Source organism: Aquarana catesbeiana, linkage group LG05, assembly GCF_042186555.1.
Source record: "Aquarana catesbeiana isolate 2022-GZ linkage group LG05, ASM4218655v1, whole genome shotgun sequence".
NCBI classification, from domain to species: Eukaryota; Metazoa; Chordata; class Amphibia; order Anura; family Ranidae; genus Aquarana; species Aquarana catesbeiana.
The window spans coordinates 410,929,362-410,951,958 of NC_133328.1; the positions used below are offsets into that span (position 1 = coordinate 410,929,362).

The 22,597-nt window shown below is 43.0% G+C and overlaps 1 pseudogene; it reads right to left on the bottom strand.

The window, feature by feature from the left end:
• Positions 1 to 22,597, bottom strand: part of LOC141144987 (Y+L amino acid transporter 2-like) — a 104,665-nt pseudogene that overhangs the window by 19,763 nt on the left and 62,305 nt on the right.

The following is a 22,597-nucleotide window of genomic DNA, read 5'->3' on the forward strand; positions in this document are numbered from 1 at the left end:
CCCACGTTCAGGTTCCTAATGGTGTCTGTGTCCCTGTTGCGGATATTTTTACTTCACTTCACTTTCACTTCAATGAAACACCTGTATGTCAAAAGCTTTAGGAAGTGGCACAGTCAGCACCGTCTGAACAACAACATGAGCAAGTAGCCTCACCAGTACTGTGGGAAAAGGAACAGAACATCACTACAATTGACATCAGTGATATATCCTCTAAAAAGGAAGAAGCTGAGCCGTCTGCAACCTCAGTCAGAAAATCTGGGAGATCCAAGGTCATCCCAGTTAAGCACTAGTCATATATGGTCCATACAGAACCACAGCCTGAGCCAGCAATGTGGGAAGCAATGCAAAAGCTACTTGAAAATTTTGGAGAACCAATGTCTCAGCCAACAGTTTTGTATGAGGGCAATCAACAATGTATAAAGCTTGCAAAGAATGAATAAAAACTCCAGAACCAAGCACATTGATGTCAGACTCCATTACCTCAGAGACCTTGTGGAGCAGAATGTGATTGTGCTTGAATACTGTGAAACTAATAAGATGATAGCAGATTCTATGACTTATGCCGTGTATACACGGGCGGACTTTTCGACCGGACTGGTCTGACGGAACAAATCTGTTGGACAATCCGACCATGTGTGGGCTTCATCGGACCTTCAGCGGACTTTTTCTGTCGAAAATCAGACAGACTTTAGATTTGGAACATGTTTCAAATCTTTCCGCCGGAACTCCGCCGGACCCAGTTCCTATTGAGAAATCCACTTGTCTGTATGCTAGTCCGACGGACGAAAACCGACACTAGGGCAGCTATTGGCTACTGGCTATTAACTTCCTTATTTTAGTCCGGTCGTATGTCATCACGTACGAATCTGTCTTACTTTGGTGTGATCGTATGTAGTCAAGTCCGTTCGTTAGAATGTCCGTCGAAAGTCCGTCGTAACTCCGTCGAAAGTCCGTCGGAAAGACCGTCGGAACTTTGATGCCGAAAAGTCCACCCGTGTGTACACGGCATAAGTCAAAGTTTGAAGATCTCTGAAAGAAGATAGGATTTATATGAGTAGTTGTTCAGTGGAGGTATTAGCATGCTGTCTATACAGACAGAGATGCAGCAACCATTCTCGTATTTTATACTGTGATTAGTAGTTCTACCACTAGGTGTTTGTAACATTCTTTCTAATGGAACATCATGGTTTATGATTTTCTGTCTCTATGTTCCTGTAGGTTTTCCAATAAAACAAAAAGGACTAAGCCATGTGTTCAGCAACATGTTGATTGATAAGATTCATATCTTCAGTAGCTTTACAACAAGATTTAATAAGGAATTGAAGAAAACTTGAAAGGACAGTGATAGTGCTGCCAGAAAGCTACAAATGTGCATATAGATGCAAATTGCTAATAATATTTGAAAATGCATCTTACGTTAAAAAGTAATGCAGGGATAGGAGTGTATCTATGGATGTGAATCATACACAAACATTCAGGAAGATGTCCTTCTCTTGATGCTACAAAGAACAATCTAAAATTAAAAAAGTAAAATGTTAATATGAGAAAAAATCTAATTTAGCAATCTGTATTGTAGTTTGCAGTTAAAGCAGAACTAAACTCATTGATTTAACAGTTTCTCAAACCAGTTAAGATTGAAGGCATGCAGTGAATGATAACTGTCACAGTTGGTTGCCCTTTCCACTGTCAAGACATCAAATGGCTGGTGTCATAAATGATTACATGTATAGCACCATGGCAAGAGATCTGACTGATTTTAGATTTAGATAATTCTAAGGGACGAAGCAAAGACGCTAAAGCCTCGTACACACAATGGGAATATTGTACAAATGATTGTCTTCTTTTTTATTGCATGCTAGTCTCATATTGAAAATTAAGAGGTTACTAAAGGTACGAAAATTCTCCCCCTGCGCTGTCTGTCGGTCGGTCAGGTCAAACCCCCACAGCACCCCATCGGTCGGTCATCCATCCCTGCACTTACCCCATCTAGCTTGCGGGCGGCTGCTTCTACGACGTCTCCTCCTCCTCTGCATCATGGCGGCGTTCGCTGCGTGTCTCTTCCTCCTAGGCATCCAACAGGATCACTTGTCCTTTCAGCCAATTGAGTGACGGGTCTCAGGATCCGCTTCCTGATTGGCTGGGAGGAGGATCAGTGTGACAATAGTGAATATTCATTTGCTATTATCACACAACTGGGTGGGCTTGGAGCACATTGCTCTGCTCCCTGAGCCCACCCTTTTTTGAAGCCTAGTAGAGCCTCTGGCTCTAATCACGTGCTAAAAAAAAAAAAAAAAAAAACCCCAGTGGAATCCATGCGTCCGGCGCCCTGCATTTAGATTAGGGGGCGGGGTGCATGGATAGGGGGGATGGTGCCCGTGCGCACCTAATGGACGTGCCGCCACTGATGCTTTCCCTTTAGTCACTGACAATTATTCCAGTTAAGGAAATCAGAGCCTCATGACTAAGCTAATGATGAACTGTATGGGGGGGGGGGGGGGAGTGGCCTGGCGGGAGCCTAGGGCTATGGTTGCCTCTCTCATTACTACCATAGGACTCTGTGGATGTACGGCACCAGGGATCTTTCCTCTCTTCCTTTCAAGGAAATCAGAGCAAAGGCAGTATCTGCATAATTATTTTGAGTTATTCACTCACAGTATTAAAGTCAGTTTACCAGTATGATAGCCAGGTAAATAGTATTGGCAGTGAATAAGTAAGCAATGGCAACCTCCATGTTTATCTAGAGAAAGGTTTCCTTTAACAAACTTTGGTGATGTGCAAAATGGAATGGACAAACTGCTTATTTTTTTCATATTATATTATCATTCTCACCTGGACCCAGAAATGACTACCGAATTTAATCCACCACAGCACGATATAGCCACGGCTATTGGGATTAACCACTTTATATATCCCAGGACTCTTTCTGCAAATATCTGTAAAAATGACAACAAAATTACATAAGAAAGATGATGCCATTTTATTCTCTTGTCCTATAAAATTATTGTAATGGTTGTACCTTACTATGGCCATATGGTTTAACAAAAAACTAAGATAAAAAAAGTATATTTAAAAAACAGTTATGTCATTAGTGTTCCTTCAGCTGCGGGACCCTGTAGCCTCTCTCTATTAAATGAATGCAGAGAGAAAAAGAAAGAAAAGAAATCTGTTAAAGTGGGGTTCCACCCAAAAAAACAAAAATACATCAAAAATCCTAAAAAAAAAAACAAAAAAAATTTGGATATTTTTTTTTTTTTTACTCACCTCTAAATGCCTGTTGCTAGGGGGTCCCTTCCAGTGCCTGGGCTGGTGACATCACTTCCCCCTCGGCACAGGAAGGGCTCCGCTCTGCTCCCTCCCTCCTGTCAATCATCTGGGACCCATTACAGGTCCTAGGTGACTGAGCGGCCAATCACGGCGCGGGGCGCAGCTCGCGCATGCGCAGTGGGTGCCAGGCTGTGAAGCCACAGCCCGGCGCCCACAGTTGCAATGCCGGCACCGATGAACCGAGGGGGAGACGAGCGGGGCTTCGATCCCCCGCATCGCTGGACCCAGGGACAGGTAAGTGTCCAATTAAAAGTCAGCAGCTGCAGTATTTGTAGCTGCTGACTTTTAATTTCTTTTTTTTTTTTTTTACATGACCCCCTGGGTGGAACTCCTCTTTAAGGAGAGCTCAGTCACTTTAATAGGTCTCCTCTAATCAAAGAGGATTGAGCCAAGAAAGCTCCATAGGATATTGCAGGCTGCTTACTGTAGCCCACATTTTATGAATAGACAGCCCATGCTTTGCAGTATTAGTAATATCATACAGGATTTATATAGCACCAACAGTTAACGCAGTGCTTTTCAACATAAGGGCAGACAGTACAATTACAATACAATTTAATACAGTAGGAATCAGAGGGTCCTGCTCGTATTGCGAACTATAATGTGATATCCACTTTACAGTGTACCAGGTGCTCAGTCGTACTAAGGATGTACACTTCAGATCCTTAGAGATCATGTTAGTAGTGGAAGATCAATCATTCCCCGCATCTATTACCTTTTGTACCACCACCCCCTACCTTTAGAATGTAAGCTCTACGAGCAGGGCCCTCCTGTACCTTCTGTATTGAACTGTACTGTAATTGTGCTGTCCCCCCTCTACATTGTAAAGCGCTGCATAAACTGTTGGCGCTATATAAATTGTGAATAATAATAATAATAATATCAACAATAATTTGGTCAACTTTAAAGGGCTGGTTCAAATCAACATCAACTTCCAGTATTTGTCATTCATCGTGGTATCTCACCTGGCAATCATCATATGGTCTAGGAATTACAGTACCCATGCACTCTTTTACAGCAGATGCTAAAGGACTAGTGGGCCAGTCAGAAGGAACCACAGACGTCAACCATAGGATACAGCTAGGTTTCTCTTTTCAGTGTATGGTATCATATAGCTGCTGGGGATTTGGGCACCACCAGTGCTGGAAGGTCATATAAAAGGTTCTGCCTGCAGCCTGTTCAGTACGTTTGAGGTACTGACAATATTGTTTCACTTCCCAGCTCTGTGCACCACCCTTTCATAGTTTAAGAGGAATTAGTGTTTACCTCTGCCATATACCACTTCAATAACAGACACTTTTGCCCCTTCCTGCCCAGGACAATTTTCAGCTTTCTGCATTGTCGCACTTTGAATGACAATTGCGAGGTCATGCAACACTATACCCAAACAAAATTGTTATCATTTTCTTCCCACAAATAGACCTTTCTTTTGGTGGTATTTGATCACCACTGGGGTTTTTATTTTTTGCTAAACAAACGAAATAAAAAAAAAACTCATGGGCACTAATAGGTGGCACTGATAGGCTGCACTGATGGGCACTAATAGGTGGCACTGATAGGCTGCACTGATGGCACTGATAGGCAGCACTGATGGGCACTGATAGGTGGAACTGATGGGTATTGATAGGTGGCACTGGATAGGCAGCACTGATGAGGAGCTACTGACAGGCATTACTAAGTGGCATCTGAAGGGCACTGACAGGCATTACTGATGGGGCACTGATTGACACATTTATGGGCACTGATTAGCACTTTTATTGGCACTGACAGGCATTCTTTATGGGGCACAGGCTGGCAGCTGATGGGCAATGATTGGCAGCTGATGGGCACCTCTGATGTGGGCTGCACTGATTACCAATGTGCTGATTATCAGTGCAGACCCTCCTCTGACAGGGAGAGCCACCGATCAGCTCTCCCTGTCAGCGCGAACTGAGAAAAGCCGTTTACCGGAACTTCCTGGTTCACGCAATGACCAGCTGTGATTGGTCACAGCTGATCACGTGGTAAGAAGCCTCTGTCAGAGGCTCCATACCACGATCAGAGATGCGGTGTGTCAGACCGACACACAGCACCTCCAATCGCCACGCTGCGTGCCCCCCGCGGGTGTGCGACGGTTTATTATCCTGATCACGTCATATGACGTCTGGTCAGGATAACAGAACCACTTTGCCGACGTCATATTGCTATATGGTAGGCGGCAAGTGGTTAAGGTAATATCCCATTTCGTCAATAAACCTAAAAAGATTTCTTTAAAGGAGAAGTACAGTCAAAGCTCGTTTGCACTCCTGTGACCCATTTCCAGTTGGCTGAAGCCCGCTGTCGGCTGATGTTAGAGATGTTACAGAGCCAGTCAGGGCTCAGGCAAGATTGCAACAATGAAGTCGGGATCCACCCACATGCCTGGACCCTACACCCAGCACAGCCTCTCAGTCACCAGCTTTCTGCTGAGGGAGCCCTGAGAACCGAACCAATTGGCGGTGTTAGATCACTCGGTTCTCAATGTTAGACCTCGCGGGGGACAGATGCAGCATCGGACTGATGCTGCATCCACCTACTGTAGGTGAGTATGATTCTAAAATAATAAAAAAAGCCCATACTTCTCCTTTAAGTTTCCCCAATACTGCCCCTGGTGTACTTCCAGCTGACCACCCCCATTCCCGCCAACATCAGCATTGCATATATGGTAGACAACAGCGCTAGTAAAATGTCTTTGCCCTGTCTACGTTTGACCATTTACAAAATGCAATCTGTGATGATGATGTTGCATGCTTTTTTGTGAAAAATAAAGCTACTAATGTTAAATATGAAATGTTATGCAATGCATAATACATAAGAAACGATTTAAAAAACTGGGCACTAACATATTTATAGGTATCATGAACTATAGAAATCCTGATTTCCATGTTAGCTTCACTTCTGAAGCCTAAAATGCATACAATGTGACCTGCAAGAAGCTAGTAAAGAAGATAGAAAAAGTAAAGTCTTACCACAGCCACTGCACTGCTGCCCATAATGGTGTCCATGTCTAATTCTGTGTAGTATGCAATGTTTGTCATGACATAGATTCCTGTAACCAGTGGCATAGAGATCACCATTGATAATGGCAAATTTCTGGGGAAAAAACGGTATAACAGTTTATACCAGTGGCAGGTCATGCTGTTAAAGTGTGTTACACATACATGCCTTCAAGCGCTTACTTAAAGCTGACATTTATGTATGATCTTAACACCTCAATAATGAATACTTTTACCCTTTTCCTGCCCAGTCCAATTTTCAGATTTCAACACTAGCACACTTTGAATGACACTCATGCAACACTGTGCCCAAATGAAATTTTTATAATTTTTGGAGACAGATAAAGTTTTTTTTTGGTGGTATTTTGACCACTAGGTTTTTATTTTTTGCTATATAAATAAAAAAAAATACCGAACATTTAAAAAAAACAAATGTTTCTTTTTTTCTGTTATAAAACTTTGCAAAAAAACCCAAAAACAAAACCTTTCTTCATGAATTTAGGCCAAAAGGCATTCTGCTCCATTTTTAGAGTCTGCAAACTATGGTATATAACTATAAAATGGGTAACTTGAATTAATAAACCGCCCTCAATCCAAAACTACCCCCACTGCGCTAGTGGATGGAGTGTGAAGATGATCACGTCTGATCTATGACGAAACATGTCGGGGGCGTGGCTATGAGAAGTGACGAGCAACGCTGAGAGCCGCACTAGAGGAAGGAGAGATTGTACGTTTGTACGGCGCACCAGGAAGGGGGGTGAGAGAGACCGTGAGTCCTGACATTAGCACACCTCGGGTCCGCCGTGACCATTCATTGCTTTGAGTGTTTCCACTGAATTTGAAGTTGCTGTGAGCTGCACTGGTTTTACTGCTGGCATATATCTTTTAAAATGTGAGTGTGTTTTTGGAAGATTGTAGTGGTTTTAAATAAATTTGCCGTGCTGGATTACGCTATGTGAGTGCTTCAAATTCTTTTACATGTGGATTGATCTAAAACACTGTGGAGTAATTGAATATCGGATCGCTCTGGAGTGTGGTTCATAAGTGTTCTTTGCCGTGCATGAGAGTGCCGGCAAAAATATTCGGTGAGTGAGATTCTATTGGGAGTGGATTCACGTTTTCACGGTTGTGAGGTGGAAGATACATGGATTTTCACACAATCAAGATCACTGCACTATAGAATATCGATGTGGATTTTTTTCACAAACCAAATCACCCATTTTTTGTCACAAAAGATTTAAGGACTGATTTTTTTGCACTTTTTTATTTAATATACACTTTTTTGTATGTCACATGCATTGGTGATTTTTTGTTACTTGATTTGTATAAGAACTTTAAGTATTTTGTTGGCACATTTTTTCACTGTCACATAAAAAATTTTTGTATGGTATTATTACACCATTCAGTTCACGCATGTACTTATGCACTTAAATATAGTTATCATTTGATGGTATTTTAACACATATCATTTTTACTATTGGGGATGTGAGCGCCTCTTATTTGCTCTTATATATCTAAAAGAAGGTTCTTGTGGGTATGTGGATATGTGAGATCAGATAATATTTCAATTTTAAACTATGGTATATGTATTTGAAAATGTATATTCCTGAACTCCGCCTGCCTTTACCTGGACTGTCATAGAACCACGCTACCTGTCTGCTAATCGCAAGTACCTGTTTGCTTTGCTAAGTTCGTACCTGCCCTGGCGTGGTGGCCAGGCCCTATTGCATTGTTTATAAGACCCGGGGCAACTGAGTACCAGTAGGCCTGCTTGCCTTATGGGAAAGGGGGCTGCTATAGGTGAAGAACACAGTAGCCAGCTATAGTGTCTGACCACCTGCGGTGATGTCACAAAAGGCTTGCACAGTTACAGTGAAGTATGGAAAATGCAATGTATGTGTGGACATTCGTTTACCCTCAAATATTAAGACCTTAGGCCAGGGATGTCGTGAGCAGGCCTATGGCCAGGAGTATGACACAATATAGTGAAGGGTATCATAAAAAACAGCTGAATAACTGTTCTACCCAAGAAGAAGTGGGGCGAGATCATGCATAGTTTGGTACCAACATCTGCCCAATCCTAGTCCCCTTTCTGTGTAATGTGTTCAACCAACCAAATTGTGTTGAGAATAAAATGGTCACTGGCATTTTAGAGAAATAAATCTCACACCCAGCTCATATTACCAAGAACAAATGGCAAAATTAAATAATCAGAATGTAGCATTCTCCTAGGTGGGTGCTAGGCTGTCAGGTAAATTAAGTTCTTTTTGAGCTCCTCTGTAATTAGTGGAGCATTAGCTGATTGCTTTTGACTGATCAGGATCCCACAGGCTGCAGGCTTAACTGTTTCTCCCAGCCTTCTGAAAGGCTCCAGCACATAGAAGTGGAGCAGGTCAAAGCAGTAACCTGAAAATGTATGGGTCTAAGCCAAACCCTGGGGAGGTGTGCCCAGTAGATGGCTGCAGAGCACATAAATAGTCTGGGGCCGGAGCAGTCTGTGTTTTTGTCCTGGAGAGCTGCTGCCATCACAAGGAGCCCAGCTGACACTTGCCAAGGACTCATTGAGGACCCGGCTGTGCTAAAGCTGGGGGGTCTACTTGCTAAGAACCTCTGAAGCTAAAGAAGTGGGATTTCACCTAGGATCTGGTCTGGAGAGTCCACTGAGGAAATGTCTGCCTAACAAAGGAGGGAGGCATCAAAGCACCCAAGGACTTGTGAGTGCAGACATGACTGCAGGATCTGGATGACTGTGCAGCTGTTAACCCCTGCTACACTAATACTTATGCCGTGTACACACGACCGGCCATTTCGACAGCAAAGGTCAGACGGAACAAATCCGTCGGACAATTCGATCATGTGTGGGCTTCATCGGACCTTTTCTGTCAAAAAATCTGACGGACTTTAGAAATAGAACATGTTTCAAATCTTTCCGACGGACTCGAGTCCTATTGAAAAATCCGTTCACCTGTATGCTAGTCCGACGGACCAAAAACGGCGCAAGGGCAGCTATTGGCTACAGACACACATGGATTACTTCAGAATAACAAAAGTGGTCTTTGTCTACACCTTAATCTGGAAGTTCACATCCCTGGGGTTTTTTTGTCGGAAGGCTGGCTCATCCCTCTGGATATTTGGATCCTCAGACTGCAGTGTTCCTCTTCAGTGACATCACCAAGAAGTATCATCATCCCCCTGGAGATACATGTGAGTTTGACCTCTGCTGTGCAGAGGTCCACTTTCTCTGGTAAGCGCAATAGGATACTGCATGCAAGACTGTTTCATTCCTCTTTGGAAGTTTTATGTGGACCTGTCCTGATAGACTATTGGGGAATTCGTCCATTTTGTTCAGCTTGCAATTTGGGGATTTTGTACAGTTGTTTGCGCTGATTGTTACCCTTTATATTTTTCAGCTATTGGCTACTGGCTATGAACTTCCTTATTCTAGTACGGTCGTATGTCATCGTGTTCGAATCAGTCAGACTTTGGTGTGATCATGTGTAGGCAAGTCCGTTTCGTTGGAACTCCGTCGGAACACCGTCAAAGTCCTTGGGAGTTCAGTCAGTCGAAAAGTGTGTATGCGGCATGAGGCTTGCCTAGCCTGAAACATTGCTTATGGTGTTCTAGTGCTGTCCATTCCCTGAGCTATGGTTGATGGGACAGTTTTGAGAAGTAGCTGCAGAGCGAAGAGTGTTACCTCCTTGCACTGTTTAGTGTTCTGAAATAACCCACAGCTCCCTGCCCTATCCAAGTTGTTCAGCAATAAATACATAAAAAGGCAACCCCTAGACTATTTATTGAGCCAGAAGAGTAAATGCTGCTGTGTGCCTGGCTACAGCTGCACTACTGAGGGAGGAACTTTATTGCCCCTTTGAGCGCTACATGAATATCATATGTCATCTATGGGAGCCTAAATAAATAAATAATTACCATATTTAATGGTTTTGGGGTCCCTGAATTGTATTGTTAGACTTTTAATGGGAGTGCATGATTTTGTTCTGATAAAAAGATTGCTGGATCTTGTAAGTACACTCACCGGCCAATTTACTTTTGCCTTCAGAACTGCCTTAATTCTTTGTGGCATTGATTCAACAAGGTGTTGGGAATATTTCTCAGAGATATTGGTTCATATTGACATGATAGCATAACGCCTGTGCTGCAGATTTGTCGGCTGCACATCCATGATGTGAATCTCCCGTTCCACCACATCCCAAAGGTGCTCTATTGGACTGAGATCTGGTGATTGTGGAGGCCATTGGAGTACAGTGACCTCATTGTCATGTTCAAGAAACCAGTTCGGGATGATTTGAGCTTTGTGATATGGTGCATTATCTTGCCGGAAGTAGCCATCAGTAGTCATAAAGGGATAGACATGGTCAGGAACAATACTCAAGTTGGCCGTGGCATTTAAATGATGCTCAATTGGTACTAAGGGGCCCAAAGTGTGCCAAGAAAATATTCCCTACACCATTACACCACCAGCCTGAACTGTTAATACAAGGCAGGATGGATCCATGCTTTCATGTTTACACAAAATTCTGATCCTACCATCTGAATGTCGCAGCTGAAATAGAGACTCATCAGACCAGGCAATGTTTTTCCAATCTTCTATTGTCCAATTTTGGTGAGCCTGAGCGAATTGTAGCCTCAGTTTCCTGTTCTTAGCTGACAGGAGTGGCACCGCTGTGGTCTTCTGCTGCTGTAGCTCATCTGCTTCAAGGTTCAATGTGTTGTGCATACAGAGATGGTATTCTGCATACTTTGGTTGTAACTAGTGGTTATTTACGTTACTGTTGTCTTTCTATCATCTCAAACCAGTCTTCCTATTCTCCTCTATCATCAACAAGGCATTTTCATCCACACAACTGCCGCTCACTGGATATTTTCTTTTTTTCGGACCATTCTCTGTAAACCCTAGAGATGGTTGTGTATGAAAATCAGTAGATCAGCAGTTTTTGAAACACTCATCGTTCAAAGTCAAAGCTCCTGCACAGAGGTAAAGTTTGGAGGAAACACACAAAGCACACCACAATTCAAGTAAGAATGCACATGCTTCTTTTATTTAGACTATATGGGGTTGATTTATTACAACTGGAGAGTGCAAAATCTGGTGCAGATCTGCATAGAAACCAATCAGCTTCCAGGTTTATTTTGCCAAAGCTTAACTGAACAAACTGAAGTTAGAAGCTGATTGGCTACCATGCACAGCTGCACCAGATTTTGCACTCAGTTTTAGTAACCCCTATTTGTTTATCCTGGAATTCGGTTTTAAAAAGAGTGTTAAACAGTAATACACAGTGGGGCCCTTTGGTTAGCAAAAAGCGCTGCCCCCTTTTCTTTGTAAGCAATCTGCTATGCAAGGGTTAGAAGGCTCTAATATACTATGAAGGCTGAATTCAGATTGCTCCTATTGTACTATCTACATTTGGTCACATATCAAATAAGAAAAATTAGTAATGGGCACCATCTTGTGGTACAACTCATTATTTTACCTGGCTTAAAAATGTTAAATGTAATGCATGTATTTGAGTAAACACAAATATGTGCTTAAAGTGGTTTTAAACCCAAAAGCAAACATTTAACTCTGGTAAGTCTGTTGTTTTTTGACAGACCAAGCTGTCCTGCAGATGTAGCAGTCCTTATAATGGTCAGCTTTTATTTGTTTACATAAAACTTTTTATTCAAAAAGGAACAAAACACTTGCTGTAATTGCTTATAAAGAAATAGCTAGAGTTTGACTTCAAAGTGTGAGTTAAAGTGTAATTAAACCCAGGACCCTGCATTCACTATCTGGTTTCCCACAGTACACAGAACATGGAAATGCAATTATTTTAGTAAATTTAAACGGCTAAATACCTTTTCTCATCAGCAGTATATAGCAGTCTTGTGATTTCTATCAGTGAAGCTTGGAGGAGGAGTTTTCATACTGCACTGAGCTTTCCTATGAGGCTGCAGGGCTCCTGACCCTCTGTCTGGACATGTCTGGACAGTGCTGATTGGCCCTGTGCTGATCACATGCACCCTCCCAAGAGAAAAAACCTCTATAAACACCAAACTGAGCATGTGCAGCATGACTTATTATCTGGACATGTTTTGAAGTCAGTGGAAAAAGAGGAGGATTTGTGCATATAGAATCAAACAGCCTTTTTACACAATGTGCAGGATTAGCCCTTAGGTTCCAGAGTTAGTATAACAAGCATGATTTACTGCATATACAGACTGATTTTACTGTTGTGGGTTTAGTAACACTTTAAGTCCATATAAATCTGCTAGTCTAACACCACCCTCCCCCCAGACTGACAATACTGCTGTTCAAAGTGTTCCTGTGCTCATTCATCCAGAGTGGGGGCACTCTAATACAGGAGGTGTGTTACTGGCCAGATCACCAGGGGAAAACAGAGGGAAAAAAGCCTAAAACAGAAAACGAATGCAGCCACCACATCTAATGATTGGTAAGCTGTGATATAATACAGTTTTGTTTTTGATTTTAATACCACTTTAACCCTTTCGCTGCCAGGCCCTGTGCTTCATTTTTACACCTCAGGTGGCCAGGCCATTTTTGCTATTTTTTCCATTGCTTTTTATTTTTTATTATTGTAGCAGGGGCACATTTGATGTAACTTAATGTTAATGTTATATCTTATCCTCTGGCGCCATCTAGCAGCCAAAGTACAAAAGGACTGGATCTTTAGTTTATTTTTACTGTTCAGGAGTTTGACCTGGAAGTCTTTTGTTTGTTTACATCTGGACATTAACTTAACCTGCCCACAATGCACAGTGACTCCCACAATCCTCAGGGAACAGAACTGCATTGTGGGAAGCCTATAAAAAGGCTGTGGGTGGCCATCTTAGGTCTCTTGTTCCTGGGACGCGTGGCCTGCCAGCAGGGCTCTGTGGGTGTGTGTGTTCCACAGAGTTGGGGCCTACCCTGTGCGGAGCGGAACAGCAGCCAGCAATCCTGCCTTACATCACAGCGTGCTGGAGCAGCAGTGTGATCGTTCCAGAGACCCTTGAAGGAGGTAACCGAGGACTCCCGGTCGTCTGTGAAGCAGTCTTTGATCCGGCCTTACATCACAGCGTGCTGGAGCAGCAGTGTGATCGTTACAGAGATCCCTGAAGGAGGTAACCGAGGACTCCCGGTCGTCTGTGAAGCAGTTTTTGATCCGGCCTTACATCACAGCGTGCTGGAGCAGCAGTGTGATCGTTACAGAGATCCCTGAAGGAGGTAACCGAGGACTCCCGGTCGTCTGTGAAATGGTACAGCGTGACGGCGTGGCCATAGCGAACGAACTGAGATACTGTAGAGACAGAACCCTGCGCAGCAGAACTGAGTTTTCTGACAGTACTGTCCTGGTTGGGTGAGAGGGCTGTTGCCCACAAGTTTCTTGATGCACTTTCATACATCAGTTTACATAAGACAGAGTTGCTGGGACCCGTAGTCCCACAAGCAAAGTCAAGAGGATTTAATACTGAGTCCCTGGCATCAAAGCTAGTTATAGTGCGGCTGCACTAGTACCTTACTTCCACGTTTTCAGTCTACTTTAATCAGGAATCATTAACCCTTGGATTACAAAATTACCTTGTTGCTAGCAGAAGAAAAGAAGATAAAGAAGGACTGTTAAGTAACACTGTTAAGTAACACATAAGGCCTTGGGTTTTTTTTTTTTTTAAAGGTAAATTTTTATTTGGTTTTGTGGTACAGAACAGACATACAAACACAAAAAAAAACCACACATTTCGAGCAAACATTGCTCATTGTAATACAGATTGTAAGGCAGTGGTATATACTTGGCATACATGTTTTCATTTTGTACATTTGCATATGGCTATTCAGTGTTCATCAAACTCGGTATCATTGACTGGAGCTTTTTTATTAGCTTTGTATGATAGGTGTAATAGTGTTTTCGGAGCTAGTCCACAGACCCCATATTTTGTGAAATTTTTTTGGGCATCCTCTGGCTTCGTATGTTAATTTGTATAATGGTATAGCCTGATTAACCATGTTCAGCCAGAATGCTATTGTAGGTGGAGATTGTGATTTCCAATGAATAGTAATAGATTTTTTGGCATAAAATAATACAATTCTCAGGAAAGTTTGCTTGTTTTTAGATATACTCTCATCGTCCACATATCCTAGTAGGCATCTTAGGGGATTGCAGATATTAGGCAGCTGGGCCAGGGAACTGATAAAAGCAGTAACCCCTGACCAGAACTGCCTGATCTCGGTGCACTCCCACAACAAGTGGAAGAAGGTGGCCTCTACAATGCTGCATCTGGAGCACATTGCTGATGGTAGTTTTCTGAGTTTAAATAATAAGGATGGCGTAAAGTATGCTCTGTATAATAGTTTGGTTTGTATGACTCTGTCCCTGGAGGAGATGACAGAGGGGACTTGGAGGGGAAGTATGTCCTGCCAGATATCCTCCGTCAGTTCAGGGATATCAGCTTTCCACTTAGTGAGCGTGTTGCTGAGTCTGTGCGTTGTGGTGTGCAATAGAGTCTTATAGTATGTGGAGATCAGTTTGTCATGGGAAGGATCTATTAGTAATTGCTCTAGCGGAGATAATCGGACAGTTATATTGCGCAGCTCAAACTGGGTGGTTGCTGTGTGGCGTATTTGTAAGTAATGAAAATAGGCTGTGCGTGGCAGCTGGTGGTCCTGGCGAAATTCCTCAAATGACTTAAACGTATTATTTGAGAATAAATGCGTTATGGTTTTTACCCCTTTTTTTGACCAATATTCCCCATCTGTCCTACGGGCGAATTCCTGTAAATTTGGGTTCCCCCATAAGGGAGTATTTGGAGAATAGGTACGGCGTTCAGTATCCGGCAGCATTCTAGTTAGTTTGAGAATCCGTAGAGTCATTTCGAGGATTTTAGTGCTTTCCCTCCCTCTAAGAGATAGACGGTGGACCAGATACTGCAGGGATTCGTACGAAGTGAGTATGGCTGCTTCTAGTGACGTAGCCGCATTGTTGGCTTCAGGGAAGAACCACCAATGGGCATGAACCAGTTGTGCGGCTATGTAGTATGTCTGAAGACATGGTAGTGCCAATCCTCCCTCCAACACCGGCAGTTGAAGAGTATTTTTTGCAATTCTCACTGCTCCCCCCTTCCAAATGAAGGCGATAAGAATAGAGTCAATCTCCTGAAATTTAGTTTTGGTGATGTATACTGGTGAATTGCATAGGAGATATAGGAAACGTGGGAGGAATATCATTTTAAAGATATTTATCCTACCTAATATCGTTAAGGGAAGATTGGTCCATGTCTTCAGTGTGGTCTTCATTCTGTTAATAAGTGGGTCTAGATTATATTTGCTATAGGAGGACAGAGGATGTTTGATTATGACCCCCAGGTACCTGAAAGAGTCAACTATTTGTAACGGGCAAGAGGAAGGGGGTGTAAACACCGTTTCCTGATCTATTTTAAACATAAGGGATTTGTCCCAATTGACTTGAAACCCTGAGAAGAGGCCGAACTGTCGAATAATTTCCAGCAGGGTTGGGAGAGACGATTGGGGGTCCGCCAAATATATTAACATGTCGTCAGCGTATAGAGATACTTTCTCTTCTAGGCCCCCAATCATCAGTCCCTTTATTTCCCCACTGGATCTTATCAGTGCCGCCAGAGGTTCTATCGCAATTGCAAATAGCAACGGCGACAGGGGGCAGCCCTGCCTAGTACCCCTTTTAATCAGGAATGGATCGGTTACTGATGTATTTATCCGCAGCCTAGCAGTAGGCTGCGAGTATAAAAGTTGAACCCACTTGATAAAGGTATTTCCAAACCCAAATTTCGCCAGGACCTCCAGCAGATAAGGCCATTCGACCGAGTCAAATGCCTTATGCGCATCTAAGGCCAGCACCGCTCTATTCCCCACGACATCATGGGTGGCCTGCAAGTTTGTGAACAGTCTCCGTAAATTTATGGATGTTGATCGTCCTGGAATGAATCCAGTCTGATCCGCCCCAATAATAGTGGTGATAACTAAGTTTAATCTCCGGGCGAGCACTTTGGCTAGAATCTTGACATCCGAGTTAATTAATGATATTGGTCTATATGACTCACATAATAGGTGATCTTTATGAGGCTTGGGAATGAGGACAATCAATGCTTCTGACATAGAGGGTGGCAACTGTCCCGTTTTTATAGCAAAATTATAAACTCTCAGTAAATGGGGTATCAAAAGTTCCTTAAACTGTATATACCATTCTATGGGGAAGCCATCCAGTCCCGGTGTTTTGTTTCTGGCAAAGGACTGTATGGCTTCTCCAATTTCCTCCTTCGTCAAAGGGTCATCAAGAAGTGAGGCCTGTTCTTCCTGGTGCCTTGGTAGCGTGATGCCGGCCAAGTAGTCGTCTAATTCTACAATAGTATAGTGAGCTTTGGTAGCATATAATGAGGAGTAAAATTTCACAAAAGCATCAACTATTTCCCCACTCTGTTCCACCACTGTACCTATTGTATTCTTAATTCTTGGAATACTGCACGGTTGATAATCAGGCCTAGATAAATACGCTAATAATCGGCTATTTTTGTCTCCAAACTCAAAGATTCGCTGGTTTTGATATAGCAATTTCTTCTGGGTACGCTCTAAAAGGACTAGATCCAGGTCTCTGGATCTATGTTTCCAGGTATTGTGTGTTACTGGGGAAGGGGTGGCTGAGTAAGCAGCCTCGGCTGCCCTAAGATCCTTCTCCGCGTCCTTTAATTTGGACTGGGACGCCTTACGAGCCTGCCCAATCGCCGCAGCAAAAATGCCACGCGTGGTGGCCTTAAAGGCGTCCCAGGTCAATGGGACAGAGACACTCTGACGGTTACGTAACCAATATGCTTTCATTTCTACTGTGCCCTGATCCACCACCATCTGATCTGCTAACCACAGTGGGCTTAGTCGCCACATGCGGTATGAGGTGGGGGGGCCCAGGGCAAGATCCACCATTAAGGGGGAATGATCAGACACCGCCCTTGGGAGATATCTGGCTTCAGTCACCCTATTCAATAGCTCGGATGAAACCAAACACATGTCTATCCGGGACAGAGTACCATGCGTTTCAGATTGACATGAGTACTCCCTCCCGTCTTCGTGCTTCCACCTCCAGGTCTCCACCAGATCAAATTGGGTCAGAAAAGAGCACAGGGGTGTGGGGGGTAATGTAGAACACTTGAACCTGTCTATGGAATTGTCAAGTACTGTGTTGAAGTCCCCTGCTATCAACAGAGGGCCTTCTGCTATTGCCAGGATGGAGCTCATTACCCGTTCAAAGAACAATTTAGTGAAAGGTGGTGGGACATAGAGGCTTGTGACCGTATAGGACTTACCCCATAATTCAAGTACCACAATAACAAAACATCCATTAGGGTCAGTTTTAATATGTTTTATGGTGATAGGGGCCGATTTCGCTATAAGAATAGACGTGCCTCTTGCATACGTGGAGTAAGTAGAATGTATTGCATAGGAAATTTTTGCTCTCTTTAAGGCCATTACTCTTGATCCCTGTAGGTGGGTCTCCTGGAGGAGGATCACGTGTGGGCTGTGTCTTGCCAAATAATCAAACATCAGTGACCTTTTGACCTTGGAATTAAGCCCCCTAACATTCCATGAAACTATACGGAGCTTAGACATGCGCATAAACAATTTATAACTATTCGTGTCCACCTCCCATTGCCCGCCAGAGCCCAGCCCCGGACAAGGTCCAGCGAGCCCTGAGAGATGGACCCAAACATAAGTATCTCTGATATGTTACTCATCAATCCATGAGTCTCACTCCAAGATTGCAAAAATTGTAGAACCAAAGCAACATTTTTAAAGTATGCATATACCATTGAATACCAGCGTCTTTTGTAACAAAACCCCTCAAAGTATACCCCAACAAATTTTCCCCCCTCCCTAACCCTCCCGGCTCTCATCCCCCAACATATGAGAGCTTTGTTCCCATAACCAAACCAATTTGGCAGGAGGGCCATGGCTCAGACCCCTAGCCAACTAATTTTAGGAGACGTGGAAAGGTCCACAGCTCTGGGCCTCCATCCGCGTTTGTCCGCACAAAATAAAGAATGTGTGGTGTCTCTTGGCCTGTAGAATCACGGTGATAAAAAATAATAATAAGAATAATAGAAAAAGGAAAAATAAAAGTCAGGGAGGATGATAGGTTGCTGAGTGGCATCCGAGGGTGACGTGGGATATGTCTTCTTCTTCAGAGAAGTGTAGGATTTATAGTCCCGTCTTGACTGTGTGTAGTTGGAGATATAATTTCTGTTTCTGGGGGTGCAGTAAAGAAAGTCCCATAACAGCTGCAATGGGGTGTAGCAAAGGCCGCCAGATGGGCTTCATGTAGAATGCGGCTCTATCGGGGAGGAGATCTCCTGTCCTGATTCCTGCGATTCGGATGTGCTAAGGTGTCCACCCATTGTGATGCCTCTCTGGGATCCGTAAAGAAATAGGCCTTGCCCTGGTAGATGATGCGCAAACGTGCAGGATATAACATACCATATGGAAGGTGAAGCTCACGTAACCTGCGTTTAATTGCCAGAAAAGTGGCTCTCTGCTTCTGCGTAGTTACGGAAAAATCTGGGAAAATGGTGATGTTGTTGCCATTAAAGAAAACTTTGCCCCTCTCTCTAGCCACTCTGAGAATAGCCTCTCTATCACGGAAGTGTAGCAGCTTTATAATCATGGCACGTGGTGGGGACCCAGGCGGTAAAGGGCGCATGGGGATTCTGTGTGCCCTTTCTATGGCGAACATTGGTGAAAAGGTGTTTGCTCCAAACTCATTCAGTAGCCATCTTTCCATGAATGTTTCTGGTGTTTTGCCCTCAGCACCCTCAGGGAACCCCAAAAAACGTAAATTGTTCCTTCTTAGGCGGTCTTCCATATCCGTGAGCTTATCTGCAGTATATTCATGGGCCTGCCGCAGTTCCCTCACAGAGCCCTGTAAGAGACGTGTCTCATCCTCCATATCACTAATACGTTGTTCAGCATTAATCACTCTATGGCGAATATTGTGGACATCCTGTTTCAAAAAGGATAATTCTGTTTTGATGGTGTCCATTTGTGTAGTGAGAGATGCATGGCTGTGCTGGATGGCTGCCATAATCTGGGCTAGTGATGGCTCTGCAGGGCCTGCATCATCCCTGTCTGCTCTGGGGGATTGAGGATCATGTCCCTCTGCAGGGGAGAATAAGAGTGGATCTTCTGGGCTTAAGGTAGGGGGGGATCTTTGTGACTCACCCTTCCCCTTGAGCTGCTTCCAGGGTGTGGATGTGGAGGCTGCCTGCCGCTGTGTGTCTCCCTCATGTTGATCGGCGCCATTTTGGTGCGGCCTGCATGGCGGTACCGACGGCCCGATTCCCGGGGCCTCCTCCATCGGTGGGCCGTATTTGACCATCCCCGGATGGTCTCAGTGCTTTCCGGGTACTGTGGGGGTATGTGGGACCCTCGGATGTCGGCCTGGATTGCAGGATTTTGGCAGGATCTGTGCGGTGTGGACGGAGCTCAGGCTGAGCACGTCCTCACATCCCAGGTGCTGGCCACGCCCCCCATAAGGCCTTGGGTTACTTTACTATATTGGGGTAGTGTGATACTAAAGGAGGGAGCTCTCTAGTGTTGTATTATACTAAATCAAGTCAACATTTGATTTAGTATAGCTTTAAGCGCGCAGGAAATAGGACAATGCTTAGAGTGAGATGCACTCACTCTGACGGTATCCTATTTACTTTGTTATACCTCTCGTATATTATTTCAGACATTTTATATACCTGTATTGTACCTTTGTAAGGTTTAGTTGTCTGTTAGACTATGTTGGTCTGACAGTACAACCATTGTAGTTTAACCCTTCTAATACAACTACAGTAAATACGGTTATTATTCAAGTACAGCTGTGTGATTGCTGTTTTTTTCCTCTTCATCACCAGCCAAGAGGAGGGTAAGGTGACTACAGACAGGTATGCTATATTGAGTATTGTGAACTTGCCTTTGTGATTTCGTTCTAACTGCACACTATTACACCACAGCTGTGTCAGGGGGACTGAGATATTCAAAGGGGTATAAAGCAGAGTACAGGCCTAAATAACTCAGCAGCTCCTTCGGGGGTTAGTGCTACATTATTTTTTAATGTTGAAAACTGAATGTACGCAAAAATTTAAATAACCACATTTCTCTACAAATTGGAAGGTTTTCATTGTTCCCTTACAGCTTTCAGAGTTTGTTAAAGACCCCCCAAACAATATATTTTCTAAAAGCACATTACCTGTAGAATACAAACAAGGTGCTACTGATTTTTAGGGCACAATGATATTTGCGCAAATGTTTATCAAAACAATATTTTCGTTAAAAATACACTCAAATCATTATTAGCAGATAAAAACCCAGTACATTTTACAAAATTCCTACTAAATATAAAAGCTTAACCTGTATTGAGTTAATAAATAATAAATATTTTCTAATTTTTACATTACGCCTTTTTGCATAATGGTGAAAACCGAACGTATGCAAATATGTAAATAACCACATTTCTCTAAAAATCTGAAGGTTTTCATTGTTCCCTTACAGCTTTCAGAGTTTGTTGAAGACCCCCAAACCATATATTTTCTGAAAGCATAGGACCAGTAGAATAAAAAGAAGGTGCTACTGATTTTTAAGGCCCCACGATATTTGTGCAAATGTTTATCAAAGCAATATTTTCGCTAAAAATACACTTAAATCATTATTAGCAGATACAAACACAGAACATTTTACTGCTAAATTCCTACTAAATGTAAAAGCTTAACCTGTATTGAGTTAATAAATAACAAATATTGTAAATTTTAAATTGTGCCTTTTTGAAAATCGAACATCTGCAAATGTTTCTTAGAAAATAAGGAGGTTTTCCATTTTCACTTACAGCTTTCAGAATTTGTAAAAGACCTCCCAAACCATACATTTTCTGAAAGCACATGGCCAATAGAATAAAAAGAAGTTGCTACTGATTTTTAAGGCAGCGCAATATTTGCGCAAATGTTTATCAAAACAATTTTTTGACTAAAAATACACTAAATTCAATAATAGTGGATTCATACACGACAAAATGTACAAAATTCCTGCTAAATTCCTAGTAAATATAAAAATTAAAACTGTATTGAGTTAATAAATAACAAATATTTGTACATTTTAAATTCCACATTTTTGTGAAATGGTGAAAACTGAAGGTACTCAAAACTGTAAATAACAACAATTTACGCAAAAAATCCGGAGGTTACCATTTTTCACTTACAGCTTTCAGAATTTGAAAAGACCCCTCAAACTAGACATTTTCTGAAAGCACATTACCTGTAGAATAAAAAAAGTGCTACTGATTTTTTGGGCCCCGCAATAATTGTGCAAATGTTCATCATATCGCTATTTTCACTAAAAATACACTAACATTATTATTAGTGCACATAAACACAACGTAACTTACAAAATTCCTGCTAAATTACTACTAAAGCATTGTTCACATGTGGCATACTAAAAAGTGTATGCACATGGAGGGCCATGTTTACCTGCACAGGGATGCACTGGTGTTCCGTGCATCCCCGTACAGGCAGTCCCATTTATGTCAATTGGGATGCAACGGCTGCACAGGCATAGCTGCTGTTCCCAATCTGACATCCGTGTGGATGTGTGTACATGACCCCAACTACAGACAGTGTGAGCTCAGGGACATGCATGCGGACCTACATGGATATAAAATTGGAAGCAATGGCTCTGCTCGTGTAGTTGCTACATCCCAAATGACATCAATGGGACTGCCTGCACAGAGATGCACGAACAATTGTACATCCCTGTAAAGGTACGCTGTGCCGATCGGGTCCGCCTGTCCGTCTTTCAGACGGGTCCAATCGGACCACTCATTGTTCTCTGTGGAGGGAAGCGGCGGCATGGAGGGGGGGGTCACATTTAGGGTTAATAACGCTGATCAGCGGGTTGTAATTTGCTGTTCAGAGTTATAGTATTGTTCAGCAGAGTCTGCTGAACAATTCTGCTATAAGTTTATGGTCACTGAAGTGACCATGAGCTTATAGGAGAGGGAGAAAAGAGGTTCGCACAGTGTACGGACTTGGCCACCTGCAAGCACTGGCAGTGAAAAGGGTTAATGGTTCAGTACATTCTGAAATATTTAAGCCATAGACAGACAAGTTAATTGTTCTCTGGTTTATGTACTGGTAGCTATAGTGGTAAAATATCTCCGCTAGTGTTCTGGTTCAGAAGGTTTTGCATTAGGGTCACACCCTTCCTGCTT